The sequence below is a fragment of the Syngnathus scovelli genome, chromosome 6 (genome assembly GCF_024217435.2).
Source record: "Syngnathus scovelli strain Florida chromosome 6, RoL_Ssco_1.2, whole genome shotgun sequence".
Lineage (NCBI taxonomy): Eukaryota > Metazoa > Chordata > Actinopteri > Syngnathiformes > Syngnathidae > Syngnathus > Syngnathus scovelli.
This window is the reverse complement of record NC_090852.1, coordinates 15,509,051-15,536,452: the sequence shown is the minus strand read 5'-3', so window position 1 is coordinate 15,536,452 and position 27,402 is coordinate 15,509,051. Positions and strand designations below refer to the sequence as shown.

At 43.2% G+C, this 27,402-nt stretch overlaps 1 protein-coding gene across 7 annotated transcripts in view; it reads right to left on the bottom strand.

Moving 5' to 3' along the window:
• Positions 1-27,402, bottom strand: part of lingo1a (leucine rich repeat and Ig domain containing 1a) — a 162,040-nt gene that overhangs the window by 70,411 nt on the left and 64,227 nt on the right. For all 7 annotated transcript variants that reach the window (XM_049722578.2, XM_049722581.2, XM_049722579.2 and 4 more), the window contains one exon: positions 3,115-3,268. The gene's annotated coding sequence lies outside the window, so the exon portion shown is untranslated. The remainder of the gene's footprint in view (positions 1-3,114; positions 3,269-27,402) is intronic.

Sequence of the window (27,402 nt, the reverse complement as noted above, 5' to 3'; positions counted from 1 at the left end):
ACTAATCATGTGTGAGCATTTTTTTTTTTCCACGGTGGAGCCCCAGTCTGAGTTGGCCCACATAAGCGCTAAGCCTCATTAGCCACAGCCTGAAATCCTGCGAGGGTCTGCATGGGAAGGCGCCGCGCCGCACAACACGACAACATTTCCGACTGCACGGTGGTGGACCCTGTTGTGCATTTAATTGGAAGGTTCCCACTTCCTTGAAATATATATTTTTCCAACTTCCACCTACTGTTTCTTATTTACCCCCAACAAAATGGAGGCAGCAGGCCAGAACTGTTGCCGTCTTAGACGCTGAGGGTGAAGACATTGTCTGATTGAGATCACGTCACGAAGATAAAGCTTTGAAATGAACGTTTTTTTTGTTTTTTTTTTAAATACACAGGATTCCAAACTGCTGTGATAAAACAAAATAGCAAGGAGATGCCAGAAATGTCCTAATGTTTTGTCAATACAAGTGCAAGTGTGTGTATGTGTGTCCTTCAAGGGCGTTAAACTGGCATATTTGCGACGCTTTGACTCGCTCTATTTCTCGAGTACCAAACAACGGCGTGTCACAAGGCGTGGCGGCCGCAGGAGGCCATGTCATTTCAAAGAACAGCTGCCGCGTGTCGCTCGTCATATTTTCACCCGTGAAAATGTGCTTCGTGACACTCCCGGTGTGTGCGTCGCCGCCGCGTGTGCCTGCAGGCTCGCTCGCATGTCCAAAAACAATCTATGGCAATAAAACAGCACGTTGACAGAAAAAATATTTCAGAAAAATAAACCGCAAAAATATGAATCATTTCGTCGCTGTGTGTTGTACGCATGCTGAACGAGATTTACCGCATCTAGGTGGCCTACTAATAATAAAGTTCTCTTATTGCTAAATAGTCGTAATTCAAGTCAAACATGACAATTGCCTTCCTCTAAACGAGGCAATGAAGCTCATTTAACATGGATAGCGAGTGCAGCAACCCGACCACGTGATATTCCTCGGTGGACTAAAAGTGCCGCTGATTGGCTTCATGAGTCCGTTTATGAGCCAGAACGAAGCGTCTTGTTGATCTCTTTTCTGAAAAATCCCCAAACTGTTTTAATCAGCTCCCAATTATGCAACTTCATGAATCTTAAACTGCCAGTCTCCCTGCGCGCCGCCGACAAAATTAGCATCGCTCGCTTTTAATCAGCTAACCGGCCCGACGACGTCCTGAGCGTGACGCACATTTATTTCGCCGTGCGCGATGAAGAAATGTTTTGAAACCTCCAATGAATTAAAGGTGTGCAAACTTTTGTCTCCCAAGGGTCACATAAAGAAACATGCAAAGGCAAGGGCTACTGACCTTCTTCACCTTAAATTTAATTAACAGGCTAAAACTAAATCACTGTATTTTGTTTTTATACGTATAAAAAAGTGAAAAATATGGGAAATAAAATCACATGACGACAATAATGTAAAATATGTGTTATGTACTGCAAATGGATTTTGAATCGGTTTTAAACAAGGGACGTGCCTACGACTCAACTCAAATAAAACATTTAGATATTAAAAAAAAAAAAAAAGACAGAGTTTATGTTTCCAAAGGGGCTCTGAAGCGAGGGCGTGTTAAAATATAAAGTCCAGTCAGCATTTAGTGAAGGACCCACGCCAACCATCCGGCAGCAAAGAGTAAATTACTTAGCGGGGCCTCCGTCTTTAATTGCGGAACAGCCGTCGCTCGTCTTTCGGCTGCTGAGGGGAAAGTGATTCATTATAATGAAGAATTTGCAGACCTTACGCTTACGCACTTAAGTGCAATATATTTCTTTTGTCGGAACGGTTAGCCGCTCTTTCCGGACTTTGGAGCGTGATTAAAGCCAAGTCAGCAGGAGCCATTAATCTTCACATGTTGACAATGAATCTGCTTTTTCTTTTTTTCAACAATATGCTTGATGAGTGGCCACAGCTGCGACTATCGCGTGTTTAATATGAATTTGTGCACACATTCATAGAAGACTAATGGAGAGGAAAGTTAATCATAACTGTGAAATCACCTCACGGCGGTGTGGATGAAGTAGAAGCGGCACATTTGTACCTTTTTAACTGGCGGAAGATAATCGCAAGCATTCTAAAAGCAAAACAAGCAAGAATAAATTACAACTTGATTGTTTATTTAATCAGAGTTTTGACTAGGCCAATGCAAATTGTTCCGCAAACAGTGAAGCTACACAGTTCGCAGCTCACGCATTATGCTAACTAGCTAAAGAGGCTAATATGCTATTAGTCTGTCAAAGCTAATGTGTGGAGGTTTGAGGGGCTTCTCATTTTGCCTTTGTCCTAACCTGATGATCATTCACACTTTAATTTGAAAAATGATTTCTGGAAATATGTACATACATCTTCATGACGCCAACTTTTTCAAACCCCACAGTATTTAGCAGTTAGCTTAGTGCTAACCACTGACGGGCAGCCCAAATTTACAGGGAAGAAAACCTGCGAGGCGAAATATGTAAATTTATACTTCACAGTGCAGGAATGATATCAAACAAAGAACTTCTGTAAGCAACCTGCTTGGTCGACTTGACATGAAATATTGATCGTAAGATGTCGGACAGGACGGATAGCACGAAGCCCCTTGATACGTGCGAGCGTCAACAAATATGTCAGTCTGAGGCGTTTTAATTCAGCACGAGCAACACAAACAAAACCCAATTAGCATCCAATTATCGCACAGAAAGTCAGACATGGTGTCATGTGATCTTTTCTGCCGCTAACGCTTTCCTCGAGCTTGCATTACATGTTCTTATTGGCAAGGTAACAATCCACACCATATGAAAAAAGCCATTTTGTTCGCAGTATGACATCTAAACGGAGCCTTCCCTCAATGTATTTTCGAACAGCCTATAAGCACGTCATTCATAATTCACAATGTTTACTCAGTACGTGAAAGTGACCTAGCAGAATGCACAATTACGTGCTGGCACGTTTCTCGCTGTTGTTGACGGAGGCCTCGATACGATTGCAAGGAAAGAAATACAAGAAAAGTCTACTTTGTACCTCATGCGCGGGAAAGGAGAGAGAAGAAAAAAAAATGCTTTTCTCCATACATGTCCATACATGCGTGAAGACGCTTCGGGTTGCGATTCACCTACCCTGCAATCGTCTGTGATGCTTTTTCAACGTAAACATCCCAGTCGGTGCAGCCACAGGGGGAATGTTTGCCTTCTGTCTTCTTTGCGCAGTGTTGCATGTGGCGGCTCATCTGTAACATCTTTGAAGTCTTACTTTTTTGAGGTTCACATCCCGCTGCGGACAAAAATGTAAAAATAGTTCAATGTACAAGTTGCGCATCACAAATTGTGTGCAAAGCAGAGGCTAACGTTAACTTTCCCTTGAGGGATTGTAACTGGTATAGTGAGACGTAAAATATCTTTGGCATATTTTGGCCTCCAGAAGAAGAATTGGCAACAATATGGTTTTGATCACAAAGCTAATCTGTGAGATTTCCTCCGATGAGCACGCACGCGGGATGAGCTGACAGTGCCACGTGTCGGTTCATGTGCACGCCTGTCACAAGCGCTCCACACTCTCATCCGTAATCATCCGAGCGCCTTAATGGAGGCTCGGACAAGTGTGATTGTGTCGCATGCGCTGGGCTGCATTGCACGTGCGAAGGCACATTCATCACGTTTAACTAGTTGTTGCTGTTTTATGAACGGTGAAAAATTATCACCGGCGTGTGTTTTAGAACCTTTTCACGTAAAAATCAAATGAGCCGCCATTTTTTTTTCCCCATTAATTTTTCATTCGTTATATTTTTTTAATTTTGTGGCCTCACGACAGTTTTTTTAAGGGGGGTGAACTGTTCTGCAACTTTAGATAAAAAAACATTATGGTACGCAATGTTTGTCACTTTTAATTTATTTAATGAACGGTCACCTTGTGCAACACTCGAGAACTAAATCAGTAGAAAGTCCGAAATGTTGCAGTGAGTTCAAATACGGAATTGCGACGACGGCCTTAGTAAATCTGTTCGATTAATGAGCATTTAACAAGGAGCAAGTGTTTTCTATTTTTAGCGTTGTAAAAAGCAAACAAATGTTTTCATATCTGTTTGCGGTGCTGAAATGTTTGTACGCAATGTGACAAGGGAGCGAGACATAAGTTTTCATCTAGCGCCAAACAACGTTTACAAAGCGCTTTTTATCGGCGAAGGAGCGCCGAGCAAAAATAAAATAGATGAAATAAAAATGGGAACAAAGACGGCGCCGGTGCGGAACACTGTGGGAGGACGTTGGCGGCTTGCGTCTCTTCGAGAATTCTCACACACATTCGCAAGGTGAGCGCGGGACATTTCCTGAAAACCTCCCCACCCCTCCCCCAGGGGATCGCACACATTTTTACAGAGCTGACCTTTGAACTGCGGGAAAGTTAGCTGGCGGGGTGAGAGGACGTCACAAGGGCAAAGAAAAAAAAAAAAAAAGTCTGTCGCTAATTGCGCTATGCTGGCGAGTGCTGCTCCTGTCCTCATGAGTGATGTGCTGAGATTTCCAATGTTTTACACACCCAACGGATTTGAGAAGCAGGTCACTTTCAGTCTACGTTTTTTTTTTTTTTTTGGACACTGCCATGTTCCCTCGCCTGGTCGCGATTCGCTACTCGCAAATTGACCCGTTCACATTTTGGGGTGTTACCTAACCTCGGAATCTGTGCCTATTCTGCGTTTCTCAAATGCCTCAAGAGGTCGCAGCCAAATTTCCACTTAAAATAAAAGTAGTGCTTTGGCACACTGATCACGTTTAACACCAATTTTCATTCTGTTATCAAACTATAATTTTTACAGTTTTAACAATGGAGTCAACTGAACAAATTAAACATGCACTTAAACATCAGATAAACAAAACAAAAACGGTCTCCTTTCCAAACTGATTGGCCCAGCTTCACTGATGCAACATAACATTTTGATGCAGCAGGTAACGGAGCTCTGGCAGATTTGCCACGCGGCAGATTTAGTGACATATTTTGCCCGCCGCGCATCAGCATACATACAGTATATGGAAATGGGAATTCAGGCTTTACATGTATTAGCACACGTCGACACGTCGCAACCCAGGAGACAAGGATCCGCAGTGTTGAATTACAATCAAATCCTCTTGTGGAGAGTTACCAAAAAAAAAAAAAAAAGCGATGAGGTTTTACAATTCAGCTGCAATAGAAGGCTCATACAGCTCAACGTGCTCGATGAGATTTCATATTCCCGTTTCTGTAACCAAATCCACGGCTCAACTGCTAATGCTGACGTAACACCAGCAAACAGCCGAACGGGGGAAATGATGCACTAAATGGCACAAGAAAACAAAAAAAAATAATGAAATTGGTCTGTATTTGAAAGGGATTGATCATATCGGGTGATCGGATATAATCTGGGGCTGCTTTGCTCTACCCGGAACTGGTTGACATTTAGCCAAATGTTTTTTTTCTAACTGCGTGTGAAGAAGAAGAAGCAGATGCTGTGAGTTGAATGAAATTATAGAAAAACGAGCAACGTGTGCACGCAGGCAATTAGACAAAATAGCGACTCCTAACAAAGTCGATAAAGGGCCAATTAAGGGTGTTTGGAAATTTCCACGATGTGGAGCGCTCTCGAGAAATCGTGACGATGAAGGCAAAAATATCGATTTAGATTAAGTCTCATATTATAGAACAAAATTGCAATTGAATTAAATTTTTTGTCTATTGCACATAGAGAATATCAAGTGAGCGACATTTGCTGCTCCTTCAAACGAAGCTCGGGCGGGGCCAGTTCATCGACCTGCTTTTTAATTATACCGATAAACCTGTCTGCTGTCTGCTTGCGCGGCTCAGTGTACATGAAAGCAAAAGCAAACATCAATTGATAGCGGCTTATCCAGAAACTGTGGCAACCTTTTTGAAAATAAATAAATAAATAAATAAATAAATAAATAAATAAATAGATAGATAAGAAGAGGAAATGCCATTCAGTGTCGTAGGCTGCAAAGACTCGGGGAAGGCAAACATGGCTTTATTTCATTCTATTTATTCATTTATTTATAATATTATATTTATGCAATTAACTATTTCTACATATTGTATTTATTCATATTATTTATTTATTTACTCATTTAGTTGCATGTTTAGTCACGGCCACCTACACACTCTACGCAAGTGCTAGGAAAGCATTACGATCCGTAACATTCATAAGCGTACTGCAAATATCTTTAAGCGGCTTCAACCTAGACGACGTTAGTTTGTCAAAATTGAGCCTTGAGTGAAATGACGAGACGATCTTATATCATGGTTGATGCAATATTCCACTATAAAAGGCAGCAGAAACATGGAGGTCTGACACTTTCCTGGCAGTGCTTAGGAGAATTAAATTATGCATTTCTAATCTTTTACATTTTGCATGCAAACTTTTTTTTTCTGTCCCAGTTCCAAAACTAACCCAGATAGATTCATGAAGGCTCTGGATAAAGCAAGAAGGTCAGCCGCATCGTCATTTGAACCACCTGGTGTCACTACTAAATAATACATCCGAAAAAGTAGCCGTCTTGGCTTCTGGAGGAACATCCTCGCGGCCTTTGACGGCCCAGCAAGCTCAGAACGAGGCTGCTCGTGACTGCCTGCGAGCTAGTGGAAGGATCCGGCGAGGAGCCCCCCTGAGCGTAAACACATCCCATAATAGAGACTTTCTTCTGAGTGCTAACAGCCCCAGAAAAGGTCTCAGCATCTCAGAGAATTAGCGCACACAAACGGCGGCGGATAACGAGAACACGCTAATCTCCGTGTTGGCAGCGCAGGCGTAATTAACACACATTTTCCACCGTGTGTTTCTGTCCTTTTAATGACTGCAACAAACAGGGAAAACACGGAGAACTTTTTTTCAGGGTGCAAAGTGCAGGGTGTACTCAAGTTACCCCGGGCGCGGTTCATCTATGAAATCGGCATCTCGACAATTTCAGAGAATTTGATTCAAAGTGTTTTGGAAAAATGGCGGCCACACAGCGCACAACAAAATGTTGATTGCAACAAGGTTGTGAGTCACAGCCTTTGATTGGACTTGGGTACAAGTGCACAAGCTATCTTCAAGCAGCAGGCACACGACTTTGTTAAATCCGTACTCAAGTTCTCTTTGGCTTCGGTAATGAGAGTGATGAATGAATATGTGAGCGCCTAATTAAAGCGGCTTGTTGTGCGTTCCAAAGGTGCCTGGCGTTGGAGTGCTCGCGAATGCGGGCAGTCGGACGTGACATTGAGGTTGATGAGGCGCCATCGAGAACAGAATCGTGAGGATAGAGAGTCTTTGTTAACTTTTGGGAAAAAACCCACAAGGCGCTGTAGGTAGAGATGAACATCAGAAGGGATGAACAAAAGATTTGTCTTCGGAAAGTCTGATTAGCTTAATGCTAACAAAGAATGCGCATTGCCAAAGATGAGCTAAAAAACAACGGCTACACAAACGGTGGTGCAGGACATTTAGACCGACAAGATGTTTTCTTTGTCCTTTTGAAAACATCAACTGCAGCTTACGTAGGTTATTTCTAACTATGGCCTTCTACATATCTGTTTTATACTGCCCCCAGGTGGCCAAAAGAGTTAATGCATAAAGATCTTTTTTTGGTTTTAACATCAAATGTAATTGTTATTTTAATACAATCATTATCATTTTTAATATTAAAAACTGTGACCTTACAAACTGTTTCACAAAAAATGAGGACAGATGACCAAAACATGAGAGCATTATAAAAACACATTTTCATACCCGTATTTATGGATTAAAAGCCATTCCATGTCATGTACCGGTATATTACCCCCCGAAAAAAAACAGCACTTTTCTCCTCATATCCATGTTGAAGTAAAAGGTCAACTTTCCAAGAGGCACTCAAGGCTCTCGTCCAAATGTGCTGTAAATGCATGTATGTACAAAGTGGATTCCAACATGGGCACGAGTGAGGCATCAAAGATGCATTCGTCAGCTCCCCGGGTAGCCAGATCGGCTTATGGCCACGTCAATCGCTTCCGCCGAGGAGTTACGCGGGCCTGAGGAGTGACGCTAACCTTGGTATAAACCTGCTGTTAAGCCTTAGCACATGCAACACGCGTTGCCTCTCCCCAAGGAAGAGCTCTCGGGATGGAGAGTTCATGTCCGCCAGAATACGCCGGCGGGCGAATTGCAGGGACTCGCACTCAATTGGAAAAGATTTCTTCATACTTGAGCGCAAACTCAAAGTCGGGGAGAATGCAAAAACGAGCACAGCCATTTTTGAACGGAGAATGCAAAAAAAACAAGTACACCTATTAGGAAAAAAAAACCTGCTTGCAGGTTAACTAAATGTCTGTTATTTTCATCTTTTTAAATTCACCTGACATTTTCTCAGGCTGAACTGGAGGAAAAAAAAAAATAGTTCACCCCTAAACGCTCATCAGCGAAAATCAAACACAGTTGGAATTCCGACACCGCGGGGTAGATTATAATAGAGGGGGAGGCGTTGTATTGCTTCAACATAATCTCCGCCAACTCCGGTGGGCCCGCTTGTTTATTTGCGATCATAAAAAAAAGATGTTGGTTTATGTGCACAGTCCAAACGGAAAAAAAAAGGTACGGAAGCATTATTGAGCGACAGCGTTTTGACATTTCCAAACGAATTACTGCGCTCATGAAGCGCATCGTCATGCCTAATTGTTTTTTTTCTCGTTATGAACCCAAAAATTAATTTGTCTGTCATTTTCATTTGGAGTATGGCCCGTAATATTAACAAGTTAGAATTTGCAAACACGTCGCATTACGGCTCTGCCCGCCAGCCAGCCGGCCAGCCAGGCGACAAAAAAACGGAGCGTTTACTGTTGAGTGCACTGCCGCCGCTTCAATGAACTCGTAACCTGCTTGGAATAACTAAAAAAAAAAAAAAAAAAAAAAAAACACACAAAAAATCTCTTTATGTATTCAAGTGAACAAAATGAGGAAGTCTAAAGGTGAGTTGCTCAATATTGCTTGTGAGGTCACATTATTAGGGACAGGCTGTGATACCCAAATGACGTACAACCCCAAAATGTCGAGGTTGGAAAAAAAAAAAAAATCTTGAAGAAGTTGGGGAAACGACTTTACTTTGAACTCTTCTCCACGAGCCAAATTGTTTGCTCGACTGTCAGGTGATGTCAACTGCATAGAGCAGCAGCTGTCAGCCCCCCCCCCCCCCCCCGAGGTGACAATGCAGTTCTTTTAAAAATAGCTCTTAATATTCTGCCAATTTGTTCCACTTGTGTGCACTCAACATGGTTGGGGAAAATCACCTTTAGTGCCGAAACATTCTTAATTTTACAAGCAGTACTTGAAATACGCTCAAATGAAACCAGGGTTGAGATTTTTGGCCGTCGTTCTAAAAAAAGTATATTTGAAACCAAAGACAGCTTTGGCCATCCTCAAAAGATGAAAAGATGAAACATTTCAAATGGAATTGAATCATCAGTCGAGGTGGAAAGGGAATTAAAAATAGTTTTGAGTAGCAGTCAGTGTAAGCAAAAAAGCCTCTGCTAGAAAGAAAACAAAAAAAAAGAAAAAGCCGACTTGAACTGCTGAACTTTAGTTTCGGGTGTCATCAGAGGAAGTTTAATTAACTCATGTTTGAACGTGAGTGGTTCATTCTGAACATAGCCTAATTAGGGAGGGGGTGCACACTTGTGCAACTCCCCTTCTCTAAAATGCTTTTTTTACCCGAATTGAGTTATTTTTAACGTTTAAGAGTTTTTACACCTGGCAATGAAATGGTTGTATAGACTTTTTAAATCCAATGATAATAGCAAACTTTTCCATATCCTAGACATAGAGGCTAATATAGATATAAATCTTCTCATCTTGCATTCATTCATTAAAGGCCCAAAATAGAACTTTCTTTTCAAAAGGAAATATTAGGCAAAAAAAATGAATTCATGAGTGTGATGATTAACAATACGTTCGTCATCGCACCAAGACATTCAAATGGAATAAAAAAAAATGATAACGACATGGATAAGTTTTGTAAAGCCAGAAATGCTGTTATTATTAAAACACTATTTGTAGTTCATGGCCAAACCATCAAAAAAAAAAAAAGTTGCATTTTGAAATGTATTTTTTAAAATCTTGTCTGAGAAAGTTCGTTTCCGGCTGATATCTGGAAGGATCCCGATTCTCTGCTGAGCTTGAGGGAAAAGCGGCCGAGATATGAAGGCCAGGCGGAGCAGAGCGCTCGGACTTAAATGATGAATATCTGTCAAGAAGACGTTTCCTGTCACGCCGAGAAGGAGAAAGAGAAAGCCTTTGGCCCCGGGGCTCTTCGCAACAGCCGGTGGGAAGCGCCTTGTTCTCATACGCTGGCACTCAAGTCGGACTAAGAAACCTTTTGCGCGGCTCAAACGCAAGAACTCAAAGTCCGCCATCAAGATTTGTGGAAGCCGAATACTTAATGACCAGATTTGATTGGCGTATTCATTTGCCGTATAAATTTTGATATTTGCTTGGACTAGGCCTGAACATTGACTTTTGAGTATTTTCAGATATTTACAGGATTTTCCCCATGCCTTGTTGAGAACATATAATGAATGTGTATCGGTGTTTTCGGAAGAATTTTTTTTTTTTTGCAGGCCCCTTGGCCCCCCGAGAAAAAAACCTAGCTGCGCCAGTGGCAGTGACTAAACGATCCCATTATTTCAAACTGGGTTGGGAAATTCTGATGATCTAGCAAATGTATCGATAAAAACGGAGTCGTCCGCCCGCTGCTTCAATTCGCCGACGAGGAAACGCACAAAAGTAAGAAAGAGGACAACTTGCGGGAGAAGTAGGTCAGATAGGCACATGCGTCCTGCGAGCGGGAAGATAAAAAGAAATATTCTCCGCTGAAGGATGAGCTCCAAAACGACGGCCCTCGACACCGTTGAGCTGTTCTGCCCACCAAAATTTGAGCTGGGTTGTGTAATCCCCCCCACTGCTTGGAAATAAATAAATAAATTCCGTTTTGCAGACTTGCACAACGCACGCATGTTGTGCCGGGACCGATAACGCAACGCTGTCCTGATAAGCGGCGAAACCAAAGCAGGAACACAAACTGATGTTTTGTTTATTCCGCATGTCCAAAGTTGCCAATTTTTTCGCAGTATCAAAGCCGGCGGATTTCTTTTTTAAATAAATAAATTTGGAAAAATAAAAAAATTCAAAGTGCTAGTTAATTCACTCGGAAGACGAGTTGCCAAAATGAAGTAAAACAAAATGGGACTTTTGTAAGTACGCGCAAATGCATTCCAAGAATTATATTTTCACTTTTTTTTATGAACAATTTTGCTTAATTTTCTCCACTTATCCGTTCAACTTTTCCAGAAAACACAATTCTCGGCAGTGAGTCAAATTTCCAAGACATTTCTTGAAACCTCACCGGGCCTTTAAGCTTCCACTTTCAAAGTTTAGAGCACCTTTCCGAATTCAATGTGCCTTTTAATCTCCAGCCAATGGTGTTCTGTATAAATATTGATTGATTTTGTTTCCCAAAACAAAGTGCCACATGATTCAATGCCACACAAAAAAAGAGGCGCCTGGAAATGGATACGATGTGCTTTTGTAATAAAGCCGGCGCATTGCAAACTATCACGGCCGCTAAGTGCTTTCCTTGTGGCCATAATGCACAATACAGGAGAGATATGCGGCGTTCTATTAAGAGCCGCATCCGCTACATTGTGTCCTCTGCGCTGCCTTTTCCCTCTGTTCCTTTTTTTTTCTTTTTTTTTTCCTGCGGGCCGGGGTGACAGCCATTGTAGATGGGCGAACCAATTACTGCTTCCACACTCTGCAATATTTATGAAACACTTAGGCGACGGTCCGCGGGTTAATATTTCATCCGCAGATACAACGGAAGCGCGCTAGCGGAGCGACAACGGGGAATGGCTTTAAATACCTCACCCGGCAAGAGCGGCGCATATACGCGAGGCTCTCGCTTCAATGTCATGGCGTCGGCGAGCTCCGTGTTAGCCGGCCTGATTAATGACGACCCTCGTCGCCGCCTGTTGTGCCAGGTTAGGGTCCGACTGTATTTGCGGGCCAGCAGCCCGAGGCGCAGAGGCGGACAGATTAGTTCCTCAATAAACAATCTGCCGGCGCCTGCCCGGGTCGTTTTCGCCGGCAATTAAGTCGCCGTTAGTGGTCATGTGACGCAAGCGGATAAATTGCTTTTGGCCTCCTGACTGTAATCCTTATCGTTTACTCTCATGGGGCCGGGCTTCATTATGAGAAGCCATTACAACACATTTGGAAAAAAGCCAATGAGCAACCAGCAACGATTGGGACAATTTTGTCCTATGGTATTGAGTTTTTTTTTTTAATAAATAAATAAATAGTTTAGAGTTTGTTTTTTAAATAAAAAAAATGGTTTGACTTTCATATCTGTTCTCTCAGGAGTATCAAGCCAGGACAGCGGTCACCAAAGCAAACAACATGCTGAACCAACTTTCATCCTTTCAGAAATAAAGTCGTCCAAAAATAATCTGAGAGTATGTGCAAAAAAAAAAAAAAAAATAGTTACATGAGCATCAAAGATGAGTCAGGCCGCTAGCCGAGGTGCGCCACGACTGTGCAAACGACGCACAATGGTCAACATTGTAAAGTTTGAACACCAAATGGAAAACTCGTGCACGTAAAATGAAAGTCAACAATTCTCGCGGTGAGTTATTTTCATTGGTCAACAGTTGGCCGGCATCGGAACGGCGCCACTGGATCACTTTCTCTTCCCTCAAATTAACAGTAATTACGCTTGACAAGCGCAGCCTTCTGCGGCATCACAGCACGCGTATACAACAGCGACGGCCGTTACTGAGGGAAAACAAAGTGCCTTGTGGTTTTATAAGCCCATTAAAATGTGAAATCCATTTTGAGCAGCGGATCTTCTTAACAAGCCTACCAGGGCTGCCGTAATCCAGCCTCCATTTACAGCTCAAATGATTCACACCATCATTTGCATACACCTGATTAAATGGAACAAAAAAGGGAGTCGCAGAAAAAAGTTGCTCTTCAAAATTAACTTCTGCCGTGGTGGTGTAAGTCACCAATCCCCACTCCGGGTGGAGGAGTTTTGCTCTAATCAAAAGTACCACGTTGTCCACCGCAGAGCTGCCGCTTAATATTCTAAAATGTATAATTTACACATATCCACTTGTGGTCGTCGAGATTTCCCAAAAGAGATTCACGCTCGGCGCTCATCCACGCGGACAGAAAACTTTTCTGTCGATTTATTATTCATTGCATCTCGGGCTGTGGGAAAAATGGATTCCTCACATGAAGACATGAAGACTTACAAAGGCAAAGGGGCCCGATTCAATTTGCTTCAACTCGCGAGCGGATGTCGGGAAAGAACTAAAATAAGTCGTCATCGTTAAATCAAATCAAAAAGATGTTTGTCTGGGTTTCATGGACCACTTGCGGTGACAACTCAGTCACCATTTATTACAGGGAAAGCAGTTAGCTAACAGCTAGCCGCTAACGCCAGAGACTTGTGGCGTATCATACAATAGCGGCCGAATTAATTAGCAGCTTCTTCGCGTCCTGAATTACCGAGTGGATAAGATTACGGGGTTGTGTGATGGCAATAATAACTGTGAGCTGAAATCTCGAAAGTGTAAATTAAGCTAGCCGTCATGCTACAGTGCGCTATGAGAGCCTACTTCGAAATAAAACCATACTAACATATTTGGTAAGCCATTATTTTGAAATTAGCCTGTTCGTTGGCCACGTAGACGTGCTATGAAAAACATTTCTAAAGCAAAACATCAGGGGAAAAAAAATTCAAGTGAAGAAATGTGGCTATGTTTCAGGATCAGTTTAAAGTTGAATTTCTGTGGCTTGCAGTCTTCTCAGACTGTGTTTAGTGCAGCTCAGACTCAGGTCAGGACAGTTCACGAACACATTAAATAATGCTCAGTGACTTTTTTTGTTGCTCTTAAGAGCGAGATCACATATTACCATAGGGGTCACGGGGTCAGCTTGTGCAGAGCCCACAATAAAAACAATACATATCCTGCACAACCTCATGAATTGCAAAGGGTAATTTATTATTATTATGGAATAATAAAAAAAATAGGAGGAAAATAATGGACATGATCCCGCAACTAAAAGTGCAGCAGAGCTCTAAATGTTGCGGTTCAATAGCTTCTGGAACGTGAATAAAAGCGTATCGCAGCTTCATTTTGAGGCAATAAAACAAATCAGCGATCACCCAGATGTCACTCCTAATTCAACTGCCTGGCAATATTGCACGTGGCAAATTTCCTCCAAAATGGCTTTGCAAAGTGCATTTTCCCTATTGAACATGAATTTTCATCACAGCATTCCCATCTAGTCAATACTACACATGAATCACTGATGCCATAATAAAGCTCCATCCACTATTTAAACGCTGACAGAATAACTCGGCTTAAATATTTATAATACAATATTGAATTATGCTCAGTAGTTTACTGCTTTGTTTCTCACTGCCATTCATTTCACTGTCATCGCAGTGGAACATATACGAGATAAGAACGGGGCCACACTTCAGAATCCAAACTCTTGAAATTTGGTCTATACTCTCACCCCTCATACTGTACCAAAAAAAAAATCAACGACAGCGAAAATATACGGCACACAATTCTTAGCGGTAATCGCTTGCGCTATCAAGCTAGCTTCTAATACTAATGTGTCGCGCACACAACATGTACAGTATTTTGTTTATCTTCTACCAAAATTGACTATTCAGAAGAGGGAGGCCAGCTAATGGCATCCGGCATACAATTCTTAGCGGTAATCGCTTGCGCTATCAAGCTAGCTGCTAATGCTAATGTGTCACCCACGCAACCCATGTTTTTCATCTTCTACAAGTACTTCGGCTAAAGTAAATAGGAACGATTCTTTTTATCTGATACCTTGAAATTTGTTCCATTTTTATTTAAGATATCTTTTCTCTTTGTGCTCATTTTAAAACCTTAAGAAATCCGCGCAATGGTTGCAAGAATCAGCCTTCATGTTCCATTTCAATTCAATCATTGTCACACAGTTGAATAGTAAAAATGCGAGTGGGTTCAAAAGTGAAGCGAGACGCGAGGGAGGACGAGTCCGGCGTGCCTGTGGAGACGGCCGTCCAGTCTCAATGCCATCTGACAGAGGCTCTTCCTTAGATAAGATGGATAAGAAAGCTCAAATGTCAAGCTCGGGCTCGGTGCAGCCGGAGCAGGATGTCTTATGTCAAGTGGAATGTTCCCTGGGCAACGATGAGCATGCCATCCGAAGGTGAGATGCTGCCAATCTTGGTGCAGAAGCAATGGGGGGAAAAAAAACCCTCCAAGGATTATTATTATTATTATTATATACGATTTCTTTCTTCCTTTTTTGCCTCTCTGTGTTATTTAGTTTTTGTGATGTTTGTAGTTGCCTCTGCTGTCATGTATGTTCTCTGAATGAATAAAATATTGTTTAATTTAAAAAAAAAAAAAGCCATATAACATTTCTGCAAATAGTAAAGTACACTTTGTTTTTTGGGTTTCTTTCGATTAAATATGCGATCAGATCAAACCACAAAACACTGCTAAAAAAAAAAACTATATATATAGGGATGCAAAAAGCACAGATTTGTCCCAAAATGACTTTGCCTATAGTTATTTTTGCCTTATAGATATCTTAAATGCGGAATAAGCTTTTGAAATGGCACAAGTCCTTGCTGTTAGCTACGTTGGCTCATAAATTACGAGACGCTAGCCTGGAGTGCCGTGCGAGATTTAAGATACTGCGCTCGCTTGTAGCCAAGGTGAATTGCCTTCTTTCTCCGCATCTGCCGGAACAAAATACCGGGATGCATTTTATGATCATTTCAGCTGATTATTTGAAAGGCAAAAATCAAATGACGTTTTGGTTAGCAGTTTTTGTGAGGTACAAATTTCTTTTCTGAAAATTTACCGTCTCATCGCAACCTCCAGGCAAGACAGGTGACGGACGTGCGTCATCAAGATGAGCGTGGAGGTGGCAAAAAAAATACAAAATCGTACTGACGACGGCTGTGGCAGATACGATCGTCCCATTTAACGCAGTGCCAGTCCCCCTCGCGGGCGGTGTCAGCTGCTAATCCTCAATTATGGCCATCGTTAAAAAGGCCCGATAACTTGTCACAAGTAATTCACCGCTCAGCCGCGGGAGACTCCCCCCCCCTCCACCGAAAAGACGAACGCGACGTTCACCTCATCAACTCGAGAAAGAAAACCCAGCAGCCAAATTTAAATTCTCTTCCCGTGAACGCGGCCAATTGGTTCGGCAACTATCAGACAGACGGATGGATGGATGGATGGAGTGGGAGGAGAACCAAGTTGAGATTTACGGAGGTAGGTACCGGTCAACTAATGTTATTTCACCCCAGAGCCAACCTTGGCCATATGAACAGCAAAGTGTGATGAAACAGCCCCAAGTGACGCGTCGTGAATCACAGCACAGATAAGTCTTAAGCGAATTACTGCCGAGGAGCGGCCGCACTTCACTGACGTCTTCTTGTTGTTCTCTCACTGCACTCCATTTTTCAAAAATCTCAAGGAAACTATTTGTTATCATATAACACAAATGAGATTTGGAAACAAACCTTGAAAAACAAAAGAAAAACACATTGAAAGGAATTTTACATTGTTGTGTTTTTGTTATAGCCACTAAATTGTTTTTCTTTTTTTTATTGATAAGGAAAACATCATCAGCAAAAAAATTGATTTATCGCTGACTCGCTTTGTTTGACTCGTTTGCTGTCGGGGCCGATTGAAAACACAAAATCTTCACGGACAGTCTCGCTGATTCCCCGCGACGTCTATTCGGTGTAGCCGCCAAACGGAATCGGCGCGAGGTCGGCGTGACGAGTGCAAAGTTGTGACCGCCGACTCTGCGTTTCTCGAGAAATGAATGTAATATCATTTGATTGTAAACACATAATGGAAGTCATCGTCCATTCCATGCCGGCTGTCAGCCTGGCGCGCCTCGGGCAAAACAGCGCAAAGTGTTTTATGGTGACTGAGACGCGTGTTACTGCTGGGGAGGTATTAAGCAAGGCATGTCATCCCGGTGGGGGGGGGGGGGGGGGGGGGGGGGGGGGGGGGGGGCGTAGCGGGGGTGCCGTCCCGCCGCCGCACCCGACCTCTGATCTAGCTGTCGGCTCGGAAGAAGTGACAGGAACGAGAATTTTGGGGGTCAGCTGAATAGCAGAAATTGCCTGAGGGGATATGGTGAAGCATCGGAATACCGAAAGAGGGAGGGAGGGAGGGAGGGGGGGGGGAGAGCAAGTCGACTTGAATTGCAGCTATCAGTCTGGGCCTTTGCAATGAGACGGGACGGGTGAAAGTCGCTTTATACAAGGCCAGATGCTTTGACAGGTGCTTGCTGCACTCATGCCAAATGACATCATCATTTCCCTGTTCATTACGCCCGAACTGAATGCCCGACGGGAAACTTTGTTTTTTATTTTTACGCCCATAATACTCAAATTAAAACGATATTCGCTGATGACCTTGTATTTTCTTTATAGATATATTTTATAAAACTGAATGTCCAACGGGAAATTATGTTTTTTTTTTAACGCCCATAATGCCCAAATTAAAACGATAACCGCTGACGGCCTTGTTTGTTATATTGTTTTATATTTTATAAAACTGAATGACCCAACGGGAAACTTGCTTTTTAATTTTTACGCCCACAATGTCCAAATTGGAACAATAATCGCTAATGAAATTTTATTTATTTATTTAAAAGAATAAATGCTACATTCCTCCAACTGATCTGAACTCATCGTTTTTCCCTAGTATGAACTTCATCTCGCCATTGGTATAACCTTCCCGATTTTTGAAATGCGCCTTAAATCCTATTTAAAAACGATAACTTAATTCTACCGGAGGATAATGTGGAGGAATTGTCGACGAGCATGGTCTTTGAGCATCGCGGCTCGGTGTTTGTGCGAGCCTAAAAATAAAACAAGACAAATGGGCTGTCACGCGGTATGAAGCACGTTTTCCTTTACAACATCCGCACAGATAATACAGCTGATTTTGCATTTGGATCTAAAAATCCAGCAAATGGGGAGGCTGATGAGAGCGAGAGAGAGAAAGGCACAAGCACAATGCGGCACGATTCAGCGCAGTCCTCGACGGAAGGCCAAATAATATATTTACATCCCGAGCGAGAGGATTGTTGAATAACGATGCAACATTCGCTTCTTCTCCGCCGAGACCTTGCATGCACGCTAGTGATCGTGTGCCGCCAATAAAAAAAACAGTGGCGACTCCAACGAGCCTTGATCCAAATTCAAAGTGACACCTCATAAACAGGTTGTCAAAAAAGCTTTACCTTGATTTAGCCTGTCATCTTGTCCATCTGTCTCAGACCCGGCTCAATAAATTAATTACCTGGCACGCAGTTGGCCGCCCATGCGTGTCGCATCTCCTAATACTCTTTTTCAATCTACGCTCCAGCACACCTGGATGCGGAAAGCCTGCCGCCGAACGATCGTCCGATCGGCAACCGTCGCAATTATTTATCAACCGCGTGTCCCAATATTTATGCACCTTCCGGCAATATGTCAATCCTGATTCGACCCCCCCCGAGTAACGGTCAACCATAATAAGCACCCCGTGTTTGCGTGTTGTGGCTTTGAATTATTTTGGGAAGAGCCGCTCGGCAGTGACCCATAAATCCCTCCCAACCTGGACCTGTCCAGGTCCAGGTTGAATTATTCAACGGCAGAAGTCAGGAACGCAGGTGGGGGGGCAGACATGAGAGAAGTTTCTTGAAATGAGTGATGAGGGAGCGAACCGAAGCGTTGCCACTCGGCCGTCCATTTTTACGGGAGCGACCTGCGCCGCTGGAGTAGCCGGCGTGAATTACAGCCGCCGCCCACCTGGGCCGATATTTCCTGCTGATTGGATGACGCACGCGCGTGTGCGTGCACCGGCGCACACATGTACGCCGGCCGGTGATGAGCCCGGTGGGATGAAGCCAGCGAGCGTGGCTGCCCGCGTGGGTGTGCGACTGATTTACTCACTGATGGCGTGGGAGCTTGATGTCTGTGTCGCTGGGAAAAAAAAAATCCTTATCTCGTGTTGAAAAAAAACAGACCAGTCAGACTTTAATTTAAAAAATGTCGATGAGTATTCCTCACCAGTGCCGTTGTAGCAAATACATAGCGTATAAATATTTAATAGCGACAAGCCTGTAAATGTACAAGACGTGTTATAAGATCACGAGATGCATGCGATTATCGAAATTACAAGGCTGTGTGAAGTAAGCGGGAGAAAACAAACGCTTTCAGCTACCATTACTGCCTTTTACGATGAATTAACTTGCAAAGTAGCTTTCCGGGACGAAATCTTGGTCAGGCGTATTCTAATTAGAAAAATCTGCCTCAAGCTGTGGTGCCGCGGGAACGTTTTTTGGAATGATTGCATTATGGAACCAAACATTGGCAAAGCAACCTCAATAGGAGTGAATGGCGTGTCGTATTGACATTTGGAAAGGTCGCCAGCAGGGGGAGTTAGCGAGTCTATGTTAATCTTATTACCGCGTTTACCGCAGGCTAGCGTGTTTTCTTTTTTTTTTTTTTCCATCCATCATGAATGGACATCAGGCTAACCTTTCGGGATTAATACACTCTGGTGATTATTTTTATAAATCCTGAAGTCTGACGTCATTTTTGCATGTATTTCTCAGAATGAAGCCAAAAGCAAGGAAGAGGGGGCGGGGTTAGCGATACCGTCCAGGGGAATGGAAATGTCAAACATTTTATTTCAGTGGAAATTTTGGTCTCGCACCACACCCACAAAAAAAATCCACCAAGAACCCTCATAGAAATGCAATGAGATTATGTCGAACCCGTCGACATATTTTTCAGCGCATGTTCCATCATATTTGACATTTCCGTCGATGTCTAACATTAACGGCAAGTTATCTATTTGTTTTAAATGCCCTGTCAGAAAAGTCAGAAGTTATCATAGCGCTCTCTCAGGCCCGCAACAGTAACCCCAAAAACGGACCTCATCGTCTGACATTTCAAGCAACCTCCAGCCAGGAAAGAAAAAAGCAAGAAGTGAGTCAACAAGGAAGGCAAGTGACAGTCTGTACCATTTACCCACAGGAAATAATGTAAATGAAAAGTAAATTAAATCAATCTGTCAACATAATAAAACCTTTATTAATAAACCATGTAATGCACAAGAAATCCAATTCAGGCGGGGGAAAATCCACAAAGACTTGACTCGCTTTGTTAAAATTAGAACGCTGTAAATCAAGCGTCTGCGGCACTTCAAAGTCAAACAAAAGGAAGAGAAAAATGTCTTCAATCTAATGCTTTTCTGGAGTCATAATTACAATAAAAAAAAAAAAAAGGTCCTCGAGGTTCCCCCAGGAGAGTCTGAACACCTTGATTAATGAATCTTCATCTAATAATGGCTGTAATGAATCCAGATTGGAGGTGTGCTGCAACCTCTCGAGAGCAGGTCATTAAAAACACCTCTGGGGGTCTGCAATTAGTCGGCTAGTTAATATTCAGTGATTACCGAAAGATTTAATAAAGATTGAAGCCACGGATGGCGTTTGGCGTTGAAAGTCGAGCGCTTTTTTTTATCTCGCGTCCACTGTTGGATCATTGTGTTTGGACCAACTTGAGTGGGTTTGCTTCAAATGTTATTCAGTGCTAAAATTAGCATTAGCCTAGCGGAGGGCTAAAAACAGCGTGTCGCTCAGATCTCTCTTTCAAAAAGGATGAAACGTCTGGCTCCGACCTGGTGGCGGCCATTTTGATTCCTTGTGAACCCTTGTAAATAGACCACCAGCAGGCGCTAACCATCCCGCGCTAAGCCAAGACCGCCGTGTTCATTGCGACATCCATCTTTTAAGTTCTTCAAAGTTGTCTATCAGGGCACACGCCGGAGGGACGCCTGACAGCAGGCTGGCTGACCCACATACTCGGCCATTTTGATTCACTTTTCTCTTTCCATTTCGGAGAGCCTACCTCCTCATTCCCGGGCCGCTATTTCACCGCTCATCCATCAGTCCGCCTTGCTCGGCGCTAGCTAGCTTCATTTCAGCATCCCGAAAACAAAAGAGCAATTTCAAAATGGCCTTGGCTATTACATCTCCATCATAGTTAAACAACAGAAGAAAATGGAAGTCATCACTTATTTATCTTTGAGACTTCTTAAAAGGTACATTTACACTTTTTATTTACTCTTTGAGGAACATATTAAAACTTAAAACCTGGTCCTGATTTTTCCACAACACAAATATTTCTACACGAGGTCATCCCATTGAGAGGTGATTATTCATGAAAAATCTAAATTCTGAACTGATTTTGTATCAAGGCTTGCTTACAAAAGCCATTCTAAAGTCGTTCCAAGCGGAAGATGGCGTTTTGGATGCTGCTGGCTTTTAATGACGGCCTGCCCTGCCTGCAGCTCAAACTCCTCCACGGCCCATTAATACTAAGTAACATGCTATTCTGCTAGTTGAGTGCTTCGCTTACAAGCTGCAGTCTGCTGGACCCGACCCATACATTACCACATGATGGTGATTGTATTGGATTATGGATCACGCTTAACTAGAACGGGTCTGTGCTGTCAAATGACGTGCTTGTGTTTTATCGGCGTGGACGCAATGACGTCACATCACTTCCTATTATTGGGTGTTAAGTGAGTTCGAATTAGAAAATGATGCAATTAAATCACTCCGGCAACATCAAAAGCACAACAAAATGGCCAACAGGGACTACCGGGGAATGTCTCAGGAGGAGGAGCCAGATGGACCGTTACGGAGAAACAAAATCCTTTTTTGTAGTTTTTACTTTCATGTGAAAAAATGTAATCGTCAGTAATGTAGTCTATAAAAAAGAAACACGCAAATAACTAAACATTGATTTATTTTTCTATTTTAACGCTGCGAGGTGTACCTCTATTTTTATGTCGCGTCTCTTCCCACGACAGCCAACATGTAACGGAAGGAGATAAAAGTTGAATGGCTGTTGATTCATGATGAGTGTTTTAAAAACAGGCCCTCTCAAATATTCATTTAATTCCCTGCGTCAATGCGGCTCGAGCGGCACGCGCTCGTTTCGTAACCGTTCTACTCACGGCGTCCGCGCCCCGCGTGGGCTTATTTTATGACATGTGGAGTGTACTTATTTATTTTGTGCCGGCAGATCCGTGACTGCCAAGAGCTGAGCTGAACGGCAGCCATGTTTGTGATGCGCTGCCAGAGATGGAACGATGCTGAGGCGATTGTCACGTCACCGTGCATCATTCCGTACCGTAAACGTCACGCCGACTGTCTTAACTTAATGCAATCGTCCTTTATTTCATTCTGTATTATGGCCTTGTGCTCTGCATTTAATACCTCTGTTGTCCTCTCGCAGCCTTGTCTAATATAAACAATATTGGCATATATTTCCTGCGCGCTGTCAGCAGTATTTATGCACAATATACATATTTTACGCATTTTCCTCAAGCAAGAGTTTAAAGCGGCACAGCCGTGAGTCTACTGGGACTTGTTTTGGGGATTTTTCTGATGCCACCTGCCTCACAATTTCCACCTCGGCTTTTTGGTCCAATTACATTTGCATCGGACTGCCACGAGATTTGATTTTTTTTTTCAATATTATTGCTTTTCCAGGACTCTTACTGTGTCAGATTAAAAAAATAAATAAAATTAAAAAATCTATAAAAATACAAAAATAAAATTTAAAAAAAGTGCATATTGTCAATACAATTCCAATTTCCCTCCAACGTCAATTGACAGGGCAGACAAACAGAAACATGGTGTGTTGACCTGTGCTTGACTGACCTCAGTCTTCAGTTTACATGCGTTTGTTAATACAAAGCGGAAAACGACATGTTTTTTTCAGGCGGGGGGGCCTTTTTCCATCTCTGCTTCTATTAATGCAGTGCGCTGGGGCGTGACATATTACGATTCTTGTCTCACACCACTTTGCTGCACTCTGGTTATGTTGCAAGCACGGTGCATTCATGCAAAAGTCACACGGGGGACCGCCGAGACCGATTGAAGTGCGTCTCCTGGGGATGTAAGACATGCTATCCACACATGTAGCCGCACATGCTCCCCACTCCGGCCCCTCGTGTTTGGAAATAAGTCGAGTACAAGGGACTTACATTTACATTTTTGTGAGTCAAGCGTTCAGCGTTCAGCCCGTCACACTGAAATGAATAATTTGACTCTTGATTTCTCTGACACAGCTTGATGCATGTTCTCCACAAGCAGCGGTGGCATGAAAGCAGGTGGGGGCGGAGCTTAATACGATTACCAACGGCCACAGCGCCACATGGCACCTACGCGCTTCCAAGAAGTCAATTGTTGTAACTCAGTCCATTTCCCTTTGGGTATTTATTTATCGTTCAATGTCGGTGCTGAAGCATCCATTTATACTTTCAGTTATTGCTTAATGAAGAAGGATGAAGGCTGCGAAGCCAAAGCGGTAAACAGCAAAGGCCAGCGCTTCTCGAAATGTTTGCACCAAGTACTCCTCGGTAGCCATCTTGAATGGCCTACTTTTCTATCTTTGATTTCACACCAACGTAGCAGCAAAGGCATCCATTCCAAAACTTTTGTCTGCTGACTCAGAAGATGATGTTGGCGTAACAATTAACTTGAGCTTTGACATTTTTAAAAGGTCCTGAAGAAAATATATTTAAGCACGACCACTGAGCGCAATTTCTCACGAGTGGGAGTCGGAAAGTGTGATTCAAACAGTGACTCAGGAATACTTGGCTACGAAATTATGAGCTAGAATCATTCTGAGTTGCTTCCTGTGTAAGGATGGCGCACTTTGGCTGTGCTACTCAAAAGGAAATTTTGTAAAATTGACTTGCCCAGGAAGCACACGCAGCCGAGGATTGCGAGCCACACGACAGAGGTATTGATTTTGAAAGTAATGACAAGTTTGCTCTATCAACCCTGCAATCATTTTAAACCTTACCAAACTTTCATGAAACATTGATCAACCTCCAACACTTTGATTGACATACAACATAATAAAGGAAAGAACTTTTGGATGTAAAAGGAACTATTGATTTTCAAATGTTATCACACAAAGCAAAACCACTAAGAGGTTAGAAGGTGCAAAAAGGTCCAGAAATGGTCACGTCATTGTTTTTCCCGCCACAAGTTTTCTTTGATATTTTTCGATCGCTTCCTTCGATTGCCCCTTTTGACCACCCTGTCTTCGGTTGGCTAAAAACTCTTCATAACAATGTTTTATCCAGTTTTCATTTGCCTTCTTTGTCGACCACGTGTTTCAGCCAGCACATTAAACCACTGCCTTTTAGCACTACTTTTGACCAAATGTCACCGTTAACCAGCAACCTACAGCTAGCTAAGACAGCTAGCTCAGACAACTAGCTCAAACAGCTCGCTAAGACAGCTCGCTAAAACAGCTAGCTAGCTAAGACAGCTAGCGAGCTAAAATAGATTAGATAGATGAAAAATTTCTAACCAGGAACATCTCAGTGACTGCCCGTCTTCTGAAAATACACGCTTGAAAGGTTAACAGACTTAAAACCGGACAACATGGTGTTGTTGAGATGGATAAAAGCACGGCACGGTGGCATTTTGAATCTGCTGCTCTACAAATACAGCCAACTGCAAAAACAAACGCGAGTGGCTCCAAACAATAGAAAGCCATTCAGACAGGGGAGTCTTATTTGCGTCAGCGGGCTTGTTTCCATGCCGCTGACCCGTGGTACCCATAAAAGACATCCCGGTTGGCCAAATACTTGAAGCGTATGCGGCGATAAAAGTCACGTAAGTATTGTGGGGAGTAGGGAAATCGCAGAAGCAGGAATTACAGTGCAGCGTGAGGAGAAGTGACATAATGAGGCTACTGTGCATTTGAGCGGCTGGAGTGTCCCCAGCTAACCGCGCCTTGCGTTTAGTAGCCGCGACAGGCGTGTATGCTGGCTCACTAGCTTCCAAATGCTTCTACCCCTTCCTCGCCGACCCAAACATACTGTACACGCAGACTGATTTGCTGCATTTGTCGAGGGCTTCAGAAGGAAGGCGGGCGGTCGCATTTGACAACAAGAGGACTCACTGGGGAGATGACTCACTCCCTTTATGAATCATATTGTCTCGGCTCAAGATAGCGCCGGCTTCGCTGACAACCAAATAGAACGATCAATGCCGCGGCTCCTGCTTGCGCCAGCAAGCAGATGTCTTTGCTTATTGATGCTTTTATTGAGCAGCATTGGACAGCTCGCTGCCCCTGCGAGTTGTCATCGCTTCCCACTTGGAGCCATCATACTTCCCGAGTCAAGTTTCGGCGTGTCCAAGCAAGATTCCTATCGATTCAAACTCAAAACTTACAAAGGATGCCCAAGTTAGCTGAGGTCAAAATCTCTTACTGGTTGTAACATTCTTCTTAAGCATCAAGGGAATTCCATTTTTATGGAATGAACTGCCAAGCTAAGGCCTGCAGCTTTTTTATTACTCTAGATTGGACTTAATGATTACGAAGAAAACGGCACCAGACTCAAAAGTATGTTGCGGTTGCACATTTGTCCTTGCGCACAGTTTGGAAAATCAGCGGGGATGCACATTTTCACAAAGTTTAAAAGGTTATTTACATTGGGTGCAATGTACACTGGTATGTAAATGTTTATTTATTTACTTATTTATTTATTTATCTATTTATTTATTTATGTATTTATAGGCCTGTTTATTAACCTACTTTTTATTTATGTATTTAGTTATTTCTTTATTTATTTATTGCTGTCAAGACTGCACTCTAGGCAGTCTTTGGTCAGTGTGAAGCTTATAATCCGTGCAATGAATTTGATCAGACACCTTGCTGTGTGTGTGTGTGTGTGTGTGTGTGTGTGTGTGTGTGTGTGTGTGTGTGTGTGTGTGTGTGTGTGTGTGTGTGTGTGTGTGTGTGTGTGTGTGGGTGTGTGCATGTGCAGGCAACATCTGTTTGGAGGCGTCCTGGGACGCGCGCCTTCGAGTTTGACCTTGCGTCAGCAGAGTTGGCCGGGCCTTTGTTCCGCGGCCGCGTCTGCAGCATAAACGAGAGGACGGTGTGCTGAAAGCCCACACGCAAAAACAAAACAAACAAAACCCAAAAAAAAAAAAAGACACACAAAGCGCACGTACGCACACACGTTTGTTTGTGGTGCCTGATGCATTCATATCCATCACAGACAAACAAGCTGAGCTCTATATTTTCCCGCCCCGGGCCTTCGAAAACACGGCGGCTCTGTCGTCTGGCTAGCATTTTGTTATACGCAGCTGCTCCCTTTCTCTCACACACACACACACAGACACACACACACCTCTAGCTGTATGCTCATGACAATTATATTGATGTTCACCACACGCATGCAAACACAAGCAAAAGCAACGGCAGCACGTTCTCAAGTGTAAAGCGAGGCAGCGGGAAAAACACACAAGTGGGTTTTTATTTAGACAAACAATGCTTCCGTCGGAGCTGTCACCGCCTTCAGGGTTATTTAGATTTTTTTTCTTCTTCCAGTGGTCTTCTCCAATAGCTGTCTGGATCTTCGACATCTCCCGTTGTCATGCTGCTTTCCCTTTCCTAGCTGCCGTCTGTCAGCCTGTCCTGCATGTGAGGTGCGGCATCGCGCAAGTCTCTCCTTGTCGCCCAATGTCACCGTACCGCTTTATTTCCTCACCTTTCCCACCTGACTTGTCTATCACACTCCCCGCAGCCAAAAGCGGCACTCTCATTGCCATCCCGGCAGCAATTCGAGTCGCAAACGCTCCTGAGTTGTTCTTATTTCAGTACCGTTATGATGAAACCTTAGGTAAATTATTTATGATCTGAACTTTGCAGGTGACGCCACGCCAGCCCTAAAAATAGCAGCAGTAATTGTTGCTGTCGTAGTACAAACCGTCATTCCCGCTTAAAATATCCATCTATGTTGTCGGTCATAGCTAACTAATCGCTGCTTGTTAAATTCATAGCTTAGCCGGCTAACGGCTAACATTACGTCAACGCAACAGCGATGCTACACGTGACGGAAATTAATCAATTCTACATTGCGCTACTATTCCTGCAGCATATAGATAGCTTTACTCCATGCAAATTTGCTTTCTGGGTTTTAAACTAGTGCCATCTAATTGGCACGGTATTAGCGTTTGACCTTGCTGGAGGTCTGAGCTCTCCTGTATCTTGTTTTGACTTTGACTGACCACCTTATTAAACTAAGTAGGTTCGCTGGCGTGACACAAGCAACGGTGCAGCATTGATTAGGTGGCTTGGATGCGACTCCCCCGCCCACCCGCCACTTCGATCTCGTCCTTCTCCTCATCCCTTCCAGTGGCTCTCTGGTCTATGCTCATCTCGCATTAGCACCTTCTTATTCCCCAATGACACTCTTGAAACGTATACAGCAGC